Here is a 21,478-nt window from a genome sequence, read left to right as displayed (position 1 = left end):
GGGAGTTTCTCCCATTCTTCTCTGCAGATCCTCTCAAGCTCTGCTAGGTTGGTTGGGGAGCGTTGCTGCACAGCAATCTTCAGGTCTCTCCAGAGATGTTCGATCGGGCAAGTCCGGGCTCTGGCTGGTCCACTCAAGGACATTCAGAGACTTGTCTCGGAGTCACTCCTGCATTGTCTTGGCTTTGTGCTTAGGGTCGTTGTCTTGTTGAAAGGGGAACATTCGCCCCAGTCAGAGGTGCTGCGAGATTCTGGAGCAGGTTCTCATCAAGGATCTCTCTGTACTCATCTTCGATCCTCACTAGTCTCCCAGTCCCTGCCGATGAAAAACATCCCCATAGCTGCCACCACCATGCTGCACCATAGGGATGGTGCCAGGTTTCCTCCAGACGTGACGCTTAGTATTTAGGCCAAAGATTTCAATCTTGGTTTCATCAGACCAGAGAATATTGTTTCTCATTGTCTGAGAGTCTTTAGGTGTCTTTTGGCAAACTCCAAGCGGGCTATGTGTCTTTTACTGAGGAGTGGCTTCCGTCTGGCCACTCTACCATAAAGGCATGGTTGGTCGAGTGCTGCAGAGAGGATGGTCCTCCTGGAAGGTTCTGCCATCTCCACAGAGGACCTACAGAGCCAAGGCCCTTATCCCCCGAATGCTCAGTTTGGCTGGGCGGACAGCTCTAGGAAAAATTATGGTGCTTCTAAACTTCTTCCATTTAAGAATGATGGAGGACAGTGTGGTCTTGGGGACTTTAAATTATTCATACATTTTTTGGTAACCTTCCACAGATCTGTGCCTCGACAGAATCCTGTCTTGGAGCTCTATGGACAATTCCTTTGAGCCCATGGCTTGGTTGTTGCTCTGTCATGCACTGTCAACTTGGGACCTTATATAGACAGGTGTGTGTGCCTTTCGAAAATGATGTCCAATTAATTTAATTTACCACAGGTTTACTCCAATCAGGGTTTCGAAACATCTTAAGGATAATCAATGGAAACAGGATGCACCTGAGCTCAATTTTGTGTCTCATAGCAAAGGGTCTGAAAACTTATGTAAATAGGGTATTTCTGTTTTTTATTTTTAATACATTTTCAAACATTTCTAAAAACCTATGGATTTTATTTATTTATTCAATTTTAGAATAAAATTGTAACATAACAAAATGAAAAAAAGTCAAGGGGTCTGAATACTTTCCAATGACACTGTAGCCCAACGTTCGTAGAACAACTAAAGCTACATTAATAACTCTAAATTGAGCCTATAGGAATACTTATTTATTTGTTAACCGCTCAACACAGAATAGCGCATGTACGTTCACCCCCTCATATCTTTGGAGAAAATATATATATATTTTTTTTATTCAACTTTGTTCAATTCTATTCATACTATAAAATAATATAAAATAATGTCACAAAATTCTAAGCAAATCTTGTCTGCTAAATGAACTAGTGTAACCCAAAGCCATTTGGCATAGTCAGATCAGGACCTAACATGAGGACAACTCAGATCATGCTATTCTGTTCTTCTGAAATAGACTACATTTTCTTCATATCATGTTTCTTTAGACCTGTCTAAAATAAATCATGGATTTATTGTGACGGTGTAGGCCATTTCACACGGATTTATTCGACTTTTTAAAATGTAGATGTTCCAAAGGTCTGCTTCAGTGGAAGCCAGGAGCTGCTACACGTGTTTATGTTAATTATCAGACAATTACCATGAGACCCACAGTTATTTTACTTGACAATCACCAGCTGACAAACTGTCTTGACTGCCAGAGCCCTAGGTGTGGTCGACAAAAAGAGGGCTCTGCTTGATGTTAAAAATAAAGTGTGATAAACAAAGACGGTCTGAAATATCCTCAATACCCAAAAAGTGTTTTTATCAAATCCCCATGAAATGTGGGCGTGTTGAATGCTCCCCTTAGGGAACGTGTGCTGCTACCGGGGGAATTTGTAATTCTATCTCACAGTCTCACCGTGCAACTATTCCAAGGTGCACTCTCTTGTTAGGATTATCTCAAACATACACTTCATGTGGGAAAATAACAGTTTCCCTTTGCTGGTGTAACTGCATATGTGAAAGCTGTAAATGTCAACACTTAACTAGGCAGACAGTTTGTGTGGCATGTTTTTATTCTTCCAATGCTAAAACTTTCTAAAAAATATTTAGTAACTTTCATATATTTCCTACAATGGATATAGGGTGAGGCAGTGTTTCTGTAACTCTGAAAAGAGACTGCCGCTTGTCTGCTACAGCTGACAAATGCACTTCAAAGAGATGGAAATCTAACTCTGGAAAACAACACACAGCATGCAAGCATGTGTTACATAAGAAGAGATGGATACAGAAAGAATATGCCATGGATACAGAAAGAATATGCCAATGTCATGATATTATGTCCCCGTCATTGTGATAATACATACGTTGCAATAGTATCGTGCATATTGACACAACATGGTTGACAACACTATTACTAGTATCTTAATCTTCCATGACAGAAGTAATGAAAATCAATCCCCATTGATGAGTAGGCGAGAGGCTGCAGTGCTCACACAGTCAGATATACAGAGCCCTCCACTCCCACCATCCCTGGAGTCACATAGAGTCGAGCAATTAATGCCCTCAGGTTGCCATGGAGGATCTGGAGGGGGGAGCATGGCCACAGATGTGTCCCAACATGCAGGTAGTAAAAACGTGCTACGGTAATACAGAGTTGAGCTGTACACAATCTTAGTTGCAGCACCAGGTGAAAATACTCACCCATACATCAAGAGAATAATTATTGCAGGCTTAATGGAAATAGATACGCTTTTAAAACTTTATGGAAATAGATCATTTTTATGAAATGCAGTTTTCATGAAGTATTAAAATGTATATATAATGAATATTGACCTTAACTACTTGTAAGGTAGAACATTTGTTTTCTAACACAAGCGCATATCAATTAGTAGTTTTCTAGACAATTTTGTTCCCTTCTAAAAGCATTGCCTCGGAAGTAGTTTTTGTAAAAATATTTCAAAGCCAGGTTCAGAATTCTCTTTGATCTCTTTCGTACACACTTTTATTAGTATACACTTCATATTTTCAACTCCCATCAATGAAGCTGCACAGACAGAATTTGGTGATTGGTGGACATTTTGCATAATGCTGAAGGGATTCTTGACCAACTTTTTTCTACACAAAGTTGAAGAAAGAGTGTTTGGAGTAGTTGAGAAAAGGTTCCCTGCTACACCGATATTGGAGTCTGGGATGGATAGACGCTGGGATATATGCTGATGCTTGGTTGAAGTCAGGAAGTGGCTCAAACACTTTAACTTATTTATTTCCACTCCAGGAAAAGACTAATGCTGGCAATAAATACAGAATCCAACAGCCTTTGCAACTCTTAGTGGATTCATTTCACAGTCAATTGGCACTCCAGGGCTACAAAACTCTATATTTATTGAAGACCTGCTCCTGAAAGAGAGAAGCGTCAGGCAAAGTTCTTCATGGCTCTTGGGTTTTGTGGGAGTTGTCTTTGGGAGCTGACAGCAAATACGAAATTGCTTACCCAGCAACTCATTTAATATCAAGGCTCTTCTAAAATACAGACCTTTAAAATGCAACATTTACAACCTTTGAGGATGCTCTGCAGTCAATCTCATGACAGCTGTATGGCTATATTTACTATATTGGATTAAAAATTGTCTTAAACACAAAGTGAAATCATGAAAAATAATGTGTATAGTAACATACCTTATTTGTCCAGATAGAACAACAGCATACTGCTGCAGGATCAGGGCCTATGGTGACCTTCCCCTCCTAACAGGTTGTACGGTGGCGTCACAGGCCACCCTCATTAGGCAATGGGGCGGCACATTCGCTGACACTGCAGTCGACGCTGGCAGATGGGTAACATTCACCAGTCATCATGATCTCACAGGAGGGCGTACGCCTCCATCAGCAAGCAACCTTAATTAGATCAGTGTACTCTCCAGGAGACCTCAAACAGAAACAAATGAAGGTTAAAATCAGAACACATTCAGCGATAAAAACCAAACCCTGTTTTAATGAATTCCCTTAAGCAAAGATTGTGGAACTGTATTATACTCTGAGGGTAGGTAAAACGTTAAAGCCATTGTAGCACAAAAGGCTGATCTGCCCTGTTAATGTTTCTGTTCACATTGTGCATCCGGCCTTTTGTATGATTACAATAATTCAATTACAGGTATGACTCACCATACTATAGTATACTATGCTATAAATACTATAGTATTCACTTTAGTGTTTTTGAGGACTAGAGTCAGTGTAGCATTTACTGTAGTATTTACTGTAGTTTACTGTTGTATACTGTAGTATTTACAGTTAACTGTAGTATAAATACTGTAGTAAAATATACTATAGTAATTACTAGTGTTTTTGCGGACTATAGTATTTACTGGTTTTCCGGACATTACTATTGTCACGTCCTGACCTTAGTTCCTTTTTTATGTCTCTGTTTTACTGTGGTCAGGGCATGAGTTGGGGTGGGCATTCTATGTTTTTGTTCTAGGTTTTGTATTTCTATGTTTGGCCTGGTATGGTTCCCAATCAGAGGCAGCTGTTGATCGTTGTCTCTGACTGAGAACCATACTTGGGTAGCCTGTTTTCCCACTATGTTTTGTGGGTAGTTGTTTTCTGTGTCTGTGTTTGCCATACAGAACTGTTTCGTGTCGTTCACTCTCTTTGTCGTTTTTGGTCATTTAGTGTTCTTTTTATTTTATTAAACATCATGAACACTTACCACGCTCCACCTTGGTCCTCACCTTCTTCCAACCAACGACAGCCGTTACAACTAGTATTTACTATATTGGTTTTGTTTTATTATCTTTGACATGGAGGCTTTCTCCTTGAGGAAACAAACGGGCAAATACTAAATTAGCACATTTTCCATAACCTAGTTAGGTAGGACTAATGTCTGAACAGATAGGGTCAGAACTTCTGCTCTTTTCTAGAACCTATAGGGAACACAATACATGGTCTATACTAGGAATGTAGGTTTCTCATTTACCTGTGGCACAAATTGAAATGTGGGCAGGGGATATGCAAATTAAATACTGTAGTATTACTATAGTAAAAAGTAAAAAAAACTGTCGTGTTTTTGCAGTCTGTAGTGTTTTTGTGACATTACTGTAGTATTTACAACAGTGTTTTTCCCCAGATAATACTGTAGTATTTACTATAGTGTTCTAAAGTATACTACACAATTGTATAGTAAGTACTACACATGATCAAAGAATATTACAGTGTGCAGTATAGTTTTCTACAGTATACTGTTGTTTACTGCATAATGCTATGGTAAGTTCTATAGTATTCTATAGTAAACTGTAGTATTTTGTCATGTGGGTCAGTACACACTCAGTTGAATAGTTGTGGAGAGGTCTGTCTGTTGCTTTTCGTATTCTGGTTTCTCCTTTGTTGGTGCTCTCTTCAACACTCTGCTAAGGTTTTATGTTTACTGGAGAAAAGCCAACCTCCTAACGGCAAATAAAGAGTTTTCGCTTAACCCTTGAAATCTGCTGGGATGTCTGTTCAGAGCATGTGTGCTGGGAGAAACTTTCTTTATATGTTCAGGCCTTAACTTATTCATGAGGTCAACTGATATGGGATCCTCTGTAACATTGCTCAGAAAGACAATAGGTGAGGGAATGTTCTGTTTTAAATGTCATACTGTATGTCATGTTATTGATTACTTTCTTTTGGCAGTGTATGTTAGACTATTGAGAAGGAGCACTATATATATTTATTGTGGTGTGTGTGTGTGTGTGTGTGTGTGTGTGTGTGTGTGTGTGTGTGTGTGTGTGTGTGTGTGTTTGTGTGTGTGCAAGCCTCTCCCTTAAGCTCTGAAGGATGCCTCCACTGCACAGTGTTTAACTTGAGTTTCTGTCTGATAAGATTTGGTTGCACAGCGGACAGCAGTTGGACATCCAGGAGATTTCATTAAGATTGCAAGGTGGACCAGGAGGTTATGAAGCACAAACAAACTCCCAATATCCAAGCCATCTTTGACAGTATCCACAGAACATAATGGCATTATCGACACTTTGTGCTAGCCCATGTAAAACATTGCCTGATGTTAGCTTTCAAACAATAAACACTTCCATTTAATGGTCAGGAAATATTCTGTGAGCAGATATGAGAGGATCTGGAAAGTGTTAGATAAAATTACTCACATCAAGGCATTGATATCTAGCTATCACTATGGAACAATATCAAATGTTTGCTGTCTTGGAAATAGTTTTGCTTGAGAATGAAACTTAGGGTTACTTTGGTAACCCCAGTTCTATGATAATATGAGTGAGATGTCTCACACTGGGATTTGCTCGGCAGATCACTGGTCTTGAAGAACCAATCACATAGTGTCTGTTGAAGACAGGCAGGTCTAGTGCGAATGAGGTGAGCCATTCTCCTCCTTATACGGTAAAACTCACAAGTCCACCGGTCATTCTCAAGCATGCCTCTTTTCCTTGTGCTCTTGCGAGCAGGGAAACGCTGTGTGATATTTTACTCATTATCATAGAACAAGGCATCTGCAAGAAACCCCAATGTCTATTTCAAATACTAATTTCTATATCTCACATACGGATAAGGCCAACTGCCGTATCCCAGACATGCTCTCCGAAGCCAGGGAAGTCCCAACAACATCACCCCTCAGAGGCTCCGATACTGAGTAAGTACACACCAATGAAGGTGCAGTGACAGCCAGCCGGTAAAAACCTCATAAAAGTATAAAGGGTGGCCCAACATGCATTGATGCAAATCTCTCATTAGGAGGTGCCTTAGAACACTGCCTACGAGGTAGCCATACCTCTTGTGGAATGAGCCCTTCCCTTGCTATCATATTTCCAATAGTCTCTAATATCCCAAGGGATAGCTGTTAACGAGATAGGGCCACCCACCTTGCAGGGAGGCGCTCAAATAGGGCATAGGTTGTTGCCGCTCTAGCGCAATACTCTCGCTTCATTCAGGCAAATGCGCAAAAATGCATACTGGACACAGAAGAGCGGTGGGTGGGAACCACAAGCTCTAGGGCACGACAACCACAGTTTCCGCTGACCTTGGGCATAAAGGTGGGGTTTGGGTTACAACGTCCTAAGAGAACCCTGGAGCAAACTGTAGGCAAGAATGGCGGACTGACAGTGCATGCAGTCCACTCACTCGCCTTGCAGGGGTAAGGGCAGACGGTAAATAAGTTTAGAAGGAAAAGTATTACATCTCAAGCTTTCCAGTGGTTCAAGAGGATACCGTGAGGAAGCCTCAAGCACAATAGACAGGGCCCAATAACGGGGCTTGAGGCTTCATCAACAACATAACAGAGTGTGCTACACTACTGTGTAACTGTTGAGGCCATTGTGACAGGCTGAGATAGCTGCTAACAGACCTTGCAGTGAAGATCTTTACCCTGTCCAAAATGGTCCTTCAATGAATGATAAAAACCTTGGATACAGAGCATATAAGGAATGATCTGTGTAGGTCACACCACTCCTCAAAAAAGAGAGAGAAAATGCATACCACCTGGTAGTGCGTTTATCACCATGTACGGATCACTTCTAACAGCCTCGTGAGTCCGTCTGGATAGATGCAAAAATTAGGCTACCAGGATACCTCGCAATGCGTCGGAGGCAGAAGAGCAAAGTGATTCTTGCAAAACATGTGTGATCCTCTTGGGCTGCCAGTTGCAAAGGCATTGGCTATACCGTGTCACTGAGCAGGGCTTTGCATGAGAGAGCAGCCAACAGAATGACATAAGTCGTCAACAAGTTTAGGTAAAAGGAAGAAGGAAACATGCTGGTTACCCAGATGTCCTAATCCTAAGCATCCTTACATGCCAGAAGATTACCTGGTGGGTTAAGGGGGTCTTCATAGTGAGCCCACTAAACCTGTTCCCCTGTTTTAGTCCAAAGGATGATTACTCTTGGGGGAAAGAGTGCATATCCTCCATTTTCCCATGTGACGAATGTCACTAAAGTGCCGGGAAAACAGAGAATTTGCCATTTTTTTTAAACAGAAATTCCTCCTCTGTCACTTAGGGTTGTACCCTAGGTTGGCCGACTCCCGCAGAGAGGTTAAGAGGGCGGAACCTTGCTGCAGCCGCTCTGTTTCAAGAGCTTAACCTGGGTATTGGCAGTCTGCTGTGGTGCCAGCTTGTTGCCACCTCCCCGCTGTGGCTGGGGCGAATTGCAGTGACCAACGGGCTGGCACAGGGATCTGGTTTGCGGAGCAGGCTGAAATTTAAGGTTTTGCCTTCTTATGCATGTCATGCTTCTGCTGCATGGTGGCAAAACCAGGGCCAAACATCTACTTGGGTATCACAGGGGCATCCAGGAAGTCCACTTTTTCTCTCTCTGTCAAGCTAGACAAGCTTCACCGAAGTGAACTTTTTCCCACCATCAGGTTAATGGTACAGCCACAGCCTTGGCTTATGCTACGGGAGGCACAGAGGTTTAGATCTGTAATCATACAGATCTCATCCCAAGCATCTTGATTCAGGCTATCCAAATCCAGTTGCCTAGTCACCTCCTCCAGTAACTCTGCCTGTTAAGCCATCATTAAAGAGATTTTGCACGTCTTATGAAAAATGGAGACAGAAAAACGCTCTGTATTTCCGGGGAGGGAAGTGCTAGTAGCACGGCGTGTGGGGTGGAGGTGATCAGCCAGTGACTGCTCCACCATGGAAAGATTGCAAAACCCAGATTCCTCCATATTCTGCATGTACAAGCCAGGAGAGAACCTAGCCAGGATCTTTCTGGCAAGGGGATAGTCCCATTAGTTCCTCGCCTCCCTGAAGCAAACTGGGACTGAAGCAGTTGCTCAGCGGGAGACATGCAGGGTGTGTCTTTTCCCATTGTACTGGTCCCTTCCAGGGTTCTGGCGCCCCCCCAAGGGAGCCGGCCACTTGTAAATGCTGAGGAGCCCAAACTCCCCTTGAGAGGGAAAAAACTGCATCTTTGCCCTCCATCTCAGTCTCAAAGTCAAAGAGACAGATTCATCCTGTCATCCTCATCATCCCCTAGCTTGCCTTCCCCTGGCACTAAGTCGTCAGGACAGTGAGGAGAGGGAATCGAGGATATACATAACCTTACCCCAGCTGGGCTCAGTTGTGTGGGTCTAGGCCACAAAGTTGGCCGGTGGCTTCGAGGTGATGGAGGTGGGAGAGATAGCGGAGCGTTTTAGCCTCCTACTCAAACCAGCTTTAGACAGCAATTTACAATGCTTACAGGACTTGGGTTGTTGAGTGCTTACTGAGCATGTTCCCATCTCTGGTAATTTAATCAAATCATAGAAGGTGAAAATCCTTCCCCGCAATCATGGATCCACAAGTGCAAGAACATGGGGGTTTGAGTGCATTGTTTGGCTCATCTTGTGATTGGTCAGCAGAAGCCATTGTATAAAACAGGGCTAGCTGATGCCGAGATGCCTGTTGAAAAAAACAATGTGTAAGCCCTGGGTTTAGATACAGCGGTTCAGAAAGTATTCACACCCCTTAGCTTTTTCCACCTTTTGTTGTGCTCCAGCCCGAATACAAAATGGGTGAACCTTTCTTAGGTATAGCCTCCTCTTTTTCAATTTTCGCCTAAAATGACAAACCCAAATCTAACTGCCTGTAGCTCAGGCCCTGAAGCAAGGATATGCATATTCTAGGTACCATTTGAAAGGAAACGCTTTGAAGTTTGTGGAAATGTGAATTGAATGTAGGAGAATATAACACAATAGATCTGGTAAAAGAAAATACAAAGAAAAAAACAATTTTTTTCTACCACCATCTTTGAAATGAAACAGAAAGGTCCAACATCTAGCCATTACGATGTTGCCCACAGGATGGCAGCAGTGAATGTGCAAAGTTTCAGATGGATAACTACATGACATTTAGTGTGAAGTCACCCAGGTACATTTGGGCAAATCGCAAAGGAGACATTTACATTCACATTATAATTTTCTGCAAGAATATCGTCAAATCTGTATACTTGGACTTAGATTCAGCTTTTCCAGTACTAGTAGCTATATTATAAGTTCAACATTTGCCAAACACCCAGTTTACATACAGTTGAAGTCGGAAGTTTACATACACTCATTTCAATTCTTTTTTCAACCAGTCCACAAATGTCTTGTTAACAAACTATAGTTTTGGCAAGATGGTTAAGACATCTACTTTGTGCATGACACAAGTCATTTTTCCAACAATTGTTTACAGACAGATTATTTCACTTATTTAACTTGTATCACAATTCCACTGGGTCAGAAGTTTACATACACTAAGTTGACAGGGCCTTTAACAACTTGGAAAATTCCCAAAAATTATGTCATGGTATAGGAAATGTTTATACGAAATAAAATAATATTCAAAACGCCTTGCACACAGAACACCCAGCTGGTGATGGTGATATAACTGAGTTGAACAATCCTTCTACACCAGACTGACAACATTACCTACATCCTTCATCCTTCATTCCTATACAGCATCTGATAGGCTAATTGACATCATTTGAGTCAATTGGAGGTGTACCTGTGGATGTATTTCAAGGCCTACCTTCAAACTCAGTGCCTCTTTACTTGACATCATGGGGAAATCAGCCAAGACCTCAGAAAAAAATTGTAGACCTCCACAAGTCTGGTTCATCCTTGGGAGCAATTTCCAAACAACTGAAGGTACCACGTTCATCTGTACCAACAATAGTACGTAAGTATAAACACCATGGGACCACGCAGCCATCATACCGCTCAGGAAGGAGACACGCACGTTCTGTCAACTAGAGATTAACTTTACTTTGGTGCCAAAAGTGCAAATCAATCCCAGAACAACAGCAAAGGACCTTGTGAAGATGCTGTAGGAAACAGGTACACAAGTATCTATATCCACAGTAAAACGAGTCGTATATCTACATAACCTGAAAGGCCGCTCAGCAAGGAAGAAGCCACTGCTTCAACTGCACATGAGGACAAAGATCGTACTTTTTGGAGAAATGTCCTCTGGTCTGATGAAGCAAAAATAGAACTGTTTGGCCATGATGACCATTGTTATGTTTGGAAGAAAAAGGGGGAGGCTTGCAAGCCATAGATCACCATCCTAACCGTGAAGCATGGTGGTGGCAGCACCATGAAGCATGGTGGTGGCTTATGGTAGAGAAATTAACATATCTAATAGCAACAGCTATGGCAAGCCTAAATAAGTCCAGGAGTAAGAAATTATTTAAAAAGTCACATAATAAATTTCATGGACTTACTGTCTGTAATAACAGTGTTTAACATGATTGTTAAATGACTACCTCATCTCTGTACACCACACATAAAATGATCTATAAGGTCCCTCAGTCAAGCAGTGAATTTCAAACACAGATTTTAACTACAGAGACCAGGGAGGTTTTCCAATGCCTTGCAAAGAAAGGAAACCTATAGGTAAAAAACAGATATGAAATATCCATTTGAGTATGGTGAAGTTAGTTATTACATTTTGGATGGTGTATCAATAAACCCAGTCACTACAACGATACAGGCAACATTCGTAATAAGTTGTTGAAAAGGCAGAAACCGCTCAGGGATTTCACCATGATGCCAATGGTTACTAAAACACTTGCAGAGTTTAACGGCTTAGATAGAAGGAAGACTGAGTACCACTCTCCATATTTTCAATCATAGTGGTGGCTGCATCATGTTATGGGTATACTTGATATCGTTAAGGACTGGGGAGTTTTTCAGGATAAAATATTAACTGAATGGAGATAAGCACAGGCAAAATCCTAGAGGATAACCTGGTTCGGTCTGCTTTCCAGCAGACACAGGGAGATGAAATTACCTTTCAGCATGACAATAACCTAAAACACAAAGACAAATCTACACTGGAGTTTAACAAGAAGACCGTGAATGTTCCTGAGTGGCTGGGTTACAGTTTTGACTAAAATCTACATGAAAGTCTATGGCAAGACCTGAAACTAGTTCTGTTTGGCTAGCACAGTGATATCTGAAGGGAACCATGTGGGGGCAGTTATTAGGCAGTTATTAGTGTAGGTATTCTCCCAGGTTAACCAGTCGGTCTAGTTAACACAAACGACTAACGGATGGCAATGAGATGAGAGAAGGGAGCTAGCTTTATTATTGTGTTGCAGGTAGTAATGCTGGTGTATGTAATGTATGTCGTTGGAGTCAGGAAGCATGTGCAGAAGGTGAATTTAATAAACATGGCAGAAAACCAAAACAGGATAAGCGTACTGAAAGTGAACAAAACCAATACTGATTGATGACTGAAGCTACCTTAGAGCTAAATAAAGGGATATTAATCAAGGTGATGATGAAGTCCAGGTGTGTGTAATGATAGGGAGCAGGTGCGCGTAATGATAGTAACTGGACCGGTGGTTAGTGGACCAGTGGCGTCGAGCGCCGGAGAGTGGAAGACGGAGTAGGCAAGACAATGTGGTTAGCTTGCTTTCCAGCTAGCAAGCCAGATTAGATTAAGCCTTGCATCATGAGCTAGCACTTTGTTATAGTTGTTAGCTTGCTTTGCAGCTAGCTAGCCAAGTTAGAAAAGCTTTATGGCCTGGGCTAACCAAGTCTCGATAGCTAGCCGTGTGACGCTAGCTAGCCAGATTAGAATAAGCCTTGCATCATGAGCTAGCACTTTGTTATAGTTGTTAGCTTGCTTTGCAGCTAGCTAGCCAAGTTAGAAAAAGCTTTATGGCCTGGGATAACCAAGTCTCGATAGCTAGCCGTGTGACGCTAGCTATCACCGGAGACTGAAGAGCAGAAAATAAATAGTACTCAAAGCAAAAACGTTCCTTTTGGCCATACTCAACACTATCTACATGAGGTGAGGTCCTACATTCAGCAGCGTTAACCTCATGGTTTGCCTGAGGACAGTTCAGTAGAAAGGCAGGGATCTAGTCATGCTGAGATCATTGAGCGTAGTCTCTTCCGTAAGGAAGAGAGGTGAGAATGACCAGTGGGTGGCGAGAGGCGCCTTATAAAGAAGAGAGGGGCTCACCTCATTCACCACTTGACCTGTCTTTCTCCAACAGAGTGATTTGTACTTCGATCCCAACGATCCGCTGAGCAAGTCCCAATATGAGACATCGAAGTGAGTATTTGAAATAGAGCCGCTAGTCCTCCTCAAGGAAAAATAAGCATATTGATACTTTGCTACAAGTTATCTCTGCTAAAATGAAATACTGTATGTGCTTTTATGTACAACTTTAGCATATCCCATTTCAAATGTCAGCATTTCTGACTTTCGAAGCATGCCAATCTTCTTTCCTCAATGTTGATAAATTATTTATTATTCATCAGGTTGCTGACTACAGTTTCATGTTTACTTTGTTAAGTGTGGAAATGTAAGGAGGGTGAAAGGAGTAAAATATTATTTTTCAATAGGCAGATTGGTAGACGCCGAGCCATTCTCGACAGACCATGCGCTGTCATACATTGTCTCCATGGTAACTGATTACTCGCCCTGTCAGAGCAGTGTGTATTTGGCAGTTCTAGGAGGACAGCTGCGAAATAATGTGTTGAAACCCTCTGACAACTTTGCCAAACAAACACAGAAAGAAGGAAAGGGGAGACAAAACAGACTGAAGCAATATCCTGAGGTCTGCAGAGTTGTTTGCTCCATATCTGTCAGTGCAGATCTTGACCCTGAAACATATGAGTCAATCAGATTAAGGGATAAGAAGGCAATCTAGTATTTTTCTAACTTCATGTTGCTTGATAGTCATCTTATACAGTGACAACTGTTAGTTTTATTTAGTATACTTTTGATATGTAAGCGCCAATTGAATGAGTGTGTAATTAATTCATGAAACTCATTTAGCTTTCTGATTAATGGTGTCAGGCATGGTCTTTTTCTTGAAATACTTAACTTGTGGTAATTTCACATTTTACTGTAAATGTGACAGAGGTACAGAAAGTATTCATACTCATTGACTTTTGCCACATTTTACAACCTTGTTCTAAAATGGATTAAATAAATAAAAAATCCTCTGCAATCTACAAAACATAACCCATAATGTCAAAGCGAAAACAGGTTTTAAGAAATGTTGCAAATGTGTATATATACAGTGCCTTGCGAAAGTATTCGGCCCCCTTGAACTTTGCGACCTTTTGCCACATTTCAGGCTTCAAACATAAAGATATAAAACTGTAGTGGAACGACATTTATTGGATATTTCAAAATGTTTAAACAAATCAAAAACTGAAAAATTGGGCGTGCAAAATTATTCAGCCCCCTTAAGTTAATACTTTGTAGCGCAACCTTTTGCTGCAATTACAGCTGTAAGTTGCTTGGGGTATGTCTCTATCAGTTTTGCACATCGAGAGACTGAAATTTTTGCCCATTCCTCCTTGCGAAACAGCTCGAGCTCAGTGAGGTTGGATGGAGAGCATTTGTGAACAGCAGTTTTCAGTTCTTTCCACAGATTCTCGATTGGATTCAGGTCTGGACTTTGACTTGGCCATTCTAACACCTGGATATGTTTATTTTTGAACCATTCCATTGTAGATTTTGCTTTATGTTTTGGATCATTGTCTTGTTGGAAGACAAATCTCCGTTCCAGTCTCAGGTCTTTTGCAGACTCCATCAGGTTTTCTTCCAGAATGGTCCTGTATTTGGCTCCATCCATCTTCCCATCAATTTTAACCATCTTCCCTGTCCCTGCTGAAGAAAAGCAGGCCCAAACCATGATGCTGCCACCACCATGTTTGACAGTGGGGATGATGTGTTCAGGGTGATGAGCTGTGTTGCTTTTACGCCAAACATAACGTTTTGCATTGTTGCCAAAAAGTTCAATTTTGGTTTCATCTGACCAGAGCACCTTCTTCCACATGTTTGGTGTGTCTCCCAGGTGGCTTGTGGCAAACTTTAAACGACACTTTTTATGGATATCTTTAAGAAATGGCTTTCTTCTTGCCACTCTTCCATAAAGGCCAGAATTGTGCAATATACGACGGATTGTTGTCCTATGGACAGAGTCTCCCACCTCAGCTGTAGATCTCTGCAGTTCATCCAGAGTGATCATGGGCCTCTTGACTGCATCTCTGATCAGTCTTCTCCTTGTATGAGCTGAAAGTTTAGAGGGACGGCCAGGTCTTGGTAGATTTGCAGTGGTCTGATACTCCTTCCATTTCAATATTATCGCTTGCACAGTGGTCCTTGGGATGTTTAAAGCTTGGGAAATCTTGTTGTATCCAAATCCGGCTTTAAACTTCTTCACAACAGTATCTCGGACCTGCCTGGTGTGTTCCTTGTTCTTCATGATGCTCTCTGCGCTTTTGACGGACCTCTGAGACTATCACAGTGCAGGTGCATTTATACGGAGACTTGATTACACACAGGTGGATTGTATTTATCATCATTAGTCATTTAGGTCAACATTGGATCATTCAGAGATCCTCACTGAACTTCTGGAGAGAGTTTGCTGCACTGAAAGTAAAGGGGCTGAATAATTTTGCACGCCCAATTTTTCAGTTTTTGATTTGTTAAAAAAGTTTGAAATATCCAATAAATGTCGTTCCACTTCATGATTGTGTCCCACTTGTTGTTGATTCTTCAAAAAAAAATACAGTTTTATATCTTTATGTTTGAAGCCTGAAATGTGGCAAAAGGTCGCAAAGTTCAAGGGGGCCGAATACTTTCGCAAGGCACTGTATATATATATATATACCAAATTGATGGTCCAATGTAACGGATGTGAAACGGCTAGCTTAGTTAGCGGTGCGCGCTAAATAGCGTTTCAATCGGTTACGTCACTTGCTCTGAGACCTTGAAGTAGTAGTTCCCCTTGCTCTGCAAGGGCCGTGGCTTTTGTGGAGCGATGGGTAACGATGCTTCGAGGTTGACTGTTGTTGATGTGTGCAGAGGGTCCCTGGTTCGCGCCCGGGTATGGGTGAGGGGACGGTCTAAAATTATACAATTACACCAAGAACACAGTGGTCTCCAAGTTTGGAACCACCAATACTCTTCCTAGAGCTGGCCGCCCTGCCAAACGGAGCAATCAGGGGAGAAGGGCCTTGGGCAGGGAGGTGGCCAACAAAGTACTGAGTAAAGAGTCTGAATAGTTATGGAAATATGATATTTCAGTTTTTAATTTTTTAATAAATTAGCAAATATGTCTAAAAACCCGTTTATGCTTTGTTATTATGGGGTATTGTGTGTAGATTGATGAGGGAAAAAAATATTTAATCAATTTCAGAATAAGGCTGTGACCTAACAAAGTGTGGAAAAAGTCGAGAGGTCTGAATACGTTCCGAAGGCACTGTATCTTAGACATTGTTGCTAGCAAATCACTTCATATAGGTTATGCTGCTTTTGTCGAATGACTCAATGGGGCTTACTTAAATTGTAGACCTCCACTGACTCTCCCATCAAAGCTTATTTCCTAATTGAACTACTAATTCTCACTTGATCACTTCAAACAGAATAACACGACAGCCACAGCACAGGGAAATCAATACAAATTAAATACATACCTTCCATTTGCTGAGGTGATGATACCCACCAATTTCACTATGCTCCTCCCTGAACCATTCTATATTACACAGAGCCTTTTCTGTTGGTGCTGTGTCAACTACATAAAGCAGCAAATGATGAAGAATCACAATATAGGAGACCTCCATACTGTAGGCTAATTCATCTCTTACAATGCAGAGCATCCTCTTACATGAATAACATCCCAGACCATGTATTTTCCTCTTGCTTCAACAACAGCATGTGATCATATTGCTTTATTTAACATTGCTTCATTTAACAGTGTTGCTATCTTTCACTCTCACCAAAGGACTAGATCAGCATTCACAATTATACTGAACAAAAATATAAAACGCAACATGTAACAATCTCAAAGATTTTACTTAGTTACAGTACATAGAAGGAAATTAGTCAATTTAAATATATTAATTAGGCTCTAATATTTGGATTTCACATGACTGGGCAGAGGCCCACCCACGAGGGAGCCTGGACCACCCACTGGGGAGCCAGGCCCAGCCAATCAGAATGATTTTTCTCCCCAAAAGGCCTTTATTACAGACAGAATAACTCCCCAGCAGCCCCCCTCCCCCTCATCTGACGATCCCGCAGGCGAAGAAGCCGGATGTGGAGGTCCTAGGCTGGCAGGGTTACACGTGGTCTGTGGTTGTTAGGCTTTCGAAAAGGCTATCTTCTAAAAAGTGACCACTTAATGAAGGTATTTCGAGTGACAATTCCCAGTCTCAACAGACAAAACAACTACTCTGGGTAATGTGGAGGGCAGTGACCCAACTGGTATGGCCCCAACTTCATCTGGTAAAAGGTCCTATCTCTCTGCCAGCACTGTTGCTACCTCTACCTCAGTACACCGACACTGTTGCTAGTTCCACTGGTAATGGCTTTGTAGCTAAAAGTGAAAAATATTGAACAGTTTGCATATCATTACATTTGGTTAATCAGGGGTAATGCACTAAACTTCAATGTCAGAGTTCAGTTCAAAAGTCTGGGGAGACGTCAACAAAGCCATTTTACAGAAAGTATTAAATTGGAGCACACCGGAAAGTAGGTGATATTTTATGTACTTGAGAGCATTGCCGCTCAGCCTCAGTTGTTTGTTTAAGCTAAGTGCTTTGCTATTGTTTTATGTATTGAGAAAAATGTAGGTGTAATGCTTTTGTTGTTTGTTGTTCTTCACTGTCTCAAATGCTTTGTCAAGTAATGTGTGCCTATGCAGTAAATGCAGCACTTTATGTTGAAAACCGTTCAGGATTATATTATGTTTGATTGTATAATAAATATATAAACGTCAAGCTACTCAGTAGTATAGTAAGTTTAATTCATCAGATGAGCATACAGCTATGAGTTTACCATGTAAATATGATTGAGTGTAGTCTGGCCCAGGAGTGTGAAGGTGAACGGAAAGGCTCTGGAGCAACGAACCGCCCTTGCTGTCTCTGCCTGGCCGGTTCCCCTCTTTCCATTGGGATTCTCTGCCTCTAACCCTATTACAGGGTCTGAGTCACTGGCTTACTGGTGGTCTTTCATGCCGTCCCTAGGAGGCGTGCGTCACTTGAGTGGGTTGAGTCACTGATGTGATCTTCCTGTCTGGGTTGGCAGCCCCCCTTGGGTTGTGCCGTGGCGGAGATCTTTGTGGGCTATACTCAGCCTTGTCTCAGGATGGTAAGTTGGTGGATGAAGATATCTCTCTAGTGGTGTGGGGGCTGTGCTTTGGCAAAGTGGGCGGGGTTATATCCCTCCTATTTGGCCCTGTCCGGGGGTATTATCGGATGGGGCCACAGTGTCTCCTGACCCCTCCTGTCTCAGCCTCAAGTATTTATGCTGCAGTAGTTTGTGTCGGGGGGCTAGGGTCAGTTTGTTATATCTGGAGTACTTCTCCTGTCCTATCTGGTGTCCTGTGTGAATTTAAGTATGCTCTCTCTAATTCTCTCTTTCTCTCTTTCTTTCTCTCTCTCGGAGGACCTAAGCCCTAGGACCATGCCTCAGGACTACCTGGCATGATGACTCCTTGCTGTCCCCAGTCCACCTGGCCGATCTGCTGCTCCAGTTACAACTGTTCTGCCTGTGATTATTATCATTTGACCATGCTGGTCATTTATGAACATTTGAACATCTTGGCCATGTTCTGTTATAATCTCCACCCAGTACAGCCGGAAGAGGACTGGCCACCCCACATAGCCTGTTCCCTCTCTAGGTTTCATCCTAGGTTTTGGCCTTTCTAGGGAGCTTTTCCTAGCCACCGTGCTTCTACACCTGCATTGCTTGCTGTTTGGAGTTTTAGGCCTGGTTTCTGTACAGCACTTTGAGATATCAGCTGATGTACGAAGGGCTATATAAAGACATTTGATTTGATTTGATTTAGCAACTGGGAGCAGTGTTAGGAGCTGTGTTGTGTCAGAAATAAAATGGACTGCTCATGTTCTATACCAATGTGCAACACGTAATGAGGGCACACATAATGAAACACTTTCCGGAAGCACAAAACTTTTAAAAACCATTGGGTTGTTTTCAAGTTGATGTCTGTCCATCATTTTCCTTTCTTTCATGTCCAGCAGATTACTTTCAGACACTTTACAAGTTACCATAACAATTCAAATAACATAATTATTCTATTATCCTTCTTTTGTCAGGAATACAACCATGAAATACTCTACTGTGTAGTGATACAGACAACAGGACTAAAACATAAAACCACAGTCACAAAATTCAGACCCATGGGTTAGTGGGTGGCATCCAGACGTGATGTGAAATGGTCTCCCTTTGGCCAGCTGGGGCACTTCCAGTCAGCTGCTTCTCTGACCAAACATCTCTCACCTATTTCCTCTTCCCTCTCTGCTATCAAAGTTTAATCTTCAGGAGACAAGCAGGGGTCTGAACAACACATAGACAACACATCCGGAGATAAAGCGAGCAGTGGTGTGTAAAGCAACTCAGGACTCCTGGGCATCCGGGTTTTTCATTTTCGCATCAGCAATGATCAAAGATAACAGGGGGGAGTGGAAATATACAGATGAAGATGAAAAACATGAAAAAGTCAGACGCTGACCTCGGTGGCTTGTTTAGGTGATGTTTATATGGAAATACTATACTGTATGTGCTTATTGCCAATACAACCTTGGAACAGAGGGAAGGAAAGCAGATTAATGTTTGGGACACTCAATGTTTTACAAGACACACTTCTAGAGAGAACATTTGTATAAATAAAAAGTCTGGGCGTTTTTTCTCCCTTTTTTACTTAGGAAGAGAATTTAAAGGTGGATAACATTCTCAGGGCACTCATTTTAAAATAAATCTACTGAAAATATTCATTATTTTCACCTAAATGCAAACTCAACAAGGAGTCACCAAAAATTCATGAATCAAAAGCTATTAAAGACCTTGAAATCCACTAACACAGGTAAATGTCCTGTGTGTGGACAAGGATAGATGGGGGATTGTATTGCACTGAGTTAATATTTACCCTGATCCTAATCATTTTATTCTTCAATGTTTACATCTCAAACACCCTGTATCCCCATCTCCACCTTACGTAACCCATCATCTTCCTCAGCACAATCAAGAATGATTTTTAAGACTGAACATTATTTAAGACACATACAGTATAGCAGAATACTTAGTGTTGTTGACAGTGCCAAATGTATCAAGCAATCACTGCATTCTATTCACCTCCTGTTGATGTGTGATCACATTACTTTTAGTAAACTTTTGAAGCATTCAATCCTTGATAGCAGTGAAAGCTATACTGTGAATAGGTAGACATTTTGTTATGGGCATTCATGATGTAGATTTTCTTTAGCAAATTAAATCACAGGTTATTGGTTGTGTACACAGATTTGAAGATGTTATCGCAGATGCAGCGAAAAGCTTGTGTTTCTAGCGCCAACAGTACAGTTATTCCTAGCTATACAAAATAATACACACATAATACCCCCCCCCCCCCCCAGAAATGAAGAACTATCAGTGCATTCGGAAAGTATTCAGACCCATTGGCTTTTTCCACATTTTGTTACATTACAGCCTTATTCTAAAATTGATTAAATTATGTTTTTTTCCTCATCAATCTACACACAATACCCCATAATTACAAAGTGAAAGGGCTTTAAGTAAGCCTTTCCCAGTAAGGTCTACTACACCTGTTGTATTCAGCGCACATGACAAATAAAACTTGATTTGATTTCCACAATCCTGAAGTACCCCTAATGTGCAATTGAGGTTTTTCTGGGGGCAAATGGGGTTCGGTGGATTTACAAGACACTTCAAAATTCTATAGAAACCATTTTTTTATATAGACATTGTAATGTTCATGGGGTGCTAACATGGTTCCCATAAATTGTTTAAGTGTCATGTAAATGTATCACAATGCTCATTCTGTAAATAGGAGCTAACATGGCTGCCATATAACTTTGTAGTGTCATTTTGTAAGTGCATCATAATGCAGGAACCTCAATGTCCCAACTCTCTAAACACACACCTTTTGGTATGAAACAGGTTTGTCAGATATCTCGTTTAGCAAAAACACTAAAACACATCTAAAGTAAATGTTTTAAAGGCATGAGAACAGCCATAATTCATACACCTAGAAAGGGACCCATGAGCATTCATTTCAGATGAAAAAATGAAAAGGTGAAAAATTGCCGTTTATCACGTTTTGGAATCAAACCATTTATTTACCTTCTGTTAGTGCCCTTTGCAGAAACATATTTTATATTATAAAAATACAAAAAAAAGTAGGGATACACTGTATTGCATACAGGTAACTGCAAATAATGGAAACACTTGAGGGATACAAAGTATATTGAAAGCAGGTGCTTCCACACAGGTGTAATTGCTGAGTTAATTAATAGTTCCAGACAATTGTAGAATCGATGCAAATGTGCATTAAAGCTCTTCTGGCTCGTGGTGGCCCAATGCCCTTTATTTTGGTGTTTCCTCTATTTTGGTAGGATGATATTATGTTGAATTTACGTATGAACTATTTAATACATGATGAAACAAAAT

This window comes from Oncorhynchus clarkii, chromosome 5, assembly GCF_045791955.1.
Source record: "Oncorhynchus clarkii lewisi isolate Uvic-CL-2024 chromosome 5, UVic_Ocla_1.0, whole genome shotgun sequence".
In the NCBI taxonomy this organism is placed as follows: Eukaryota; Metazoa; Chordata; class Actinopteri; order Salmoniformes; family Salmonidae; genus Oncorhynchus; species Oncorhynchus clarkii.
The sequence above is the reverse complement of the archived record's forward strand: the minus strand, read 5'-3'. Positions refer to the sequence as shown.